Below are 730 nucleotides of genomic sequence, written 5' to 3'. Positions count from 1 at the left end.
TGCTTTTTACAAAAATTAATCATTTATTAAACAGCACGTGCTCATTAATAAATTACAAGGCAACCAGATGTAGAAGTCACTTTCAATGTGTTGTTGAAGGTGTTTATGCTAATGAGCATAAGCAGAAGCATTTTTAGATGTTTGTTTGCATGGGGAAAATACTAGAATAAGGCCGTGCCAAGCAACTTTGAAAAGGAAGCGATGGATAGTTGCCTATTGTTCCTAAAAAATATCTGGCAGTATTTGCATTCACACACGCTCAAGATGACCTTTCCTCTTTAGAAGTGATTTCCACTCATCGTTTTCCAAACCAATTGCTTGACAGCCCCCTATTCTATAAAATCGCATTTCCATCCTGACGTGAGTCATGTCTAGACAGATGAATCAATGTAAATAATACCATTTTAATAGAAAAAGTATTAGAATTGTTCCATGAAAACAGTATGAAAACACAAACTTCTTTTACTACCTCTGGCATATCAGAAAGAGTAACCGAGCGTTTAACCCAGCTGGAGGTTACCATCGTCATGGTGGTGAGGAGAAAAGAACAGCGCTCCTACCTAAAGGAAGAGGAAAATGAAATTCTTCAAAAGTGCTGAGGTAGGGCATTCAGTTGGTTATTTTAGCATAACAGCTGAAGAAGGTATCTCTTATCTTACAGCTCCTTCGAAAGCACATTTTGCTCCCCGAAACAAACTCGGGGTTACCAAGGAAGTGCATGCACGCAGGC

Source organism: Charadrius vociferus, unplaced genomic scaffold (assembly GCF_000708025.1).
Source record: "Charadrius vociferus isolate BGI_N301 unplaced genomic scaffold, ASM70802v2 scaffold14, whole genome shotgun sequence".
NCBI lineage: Eukaryota > Metazoa > Chordata > Aves > Charadriiformes > Charadriidae > Charadrius > Charadrius vociferus.
The sequence above is the reverse complement of the archived record's forward strand: the minus strand, read 5'-3'. Positions refer to the sequence as shown.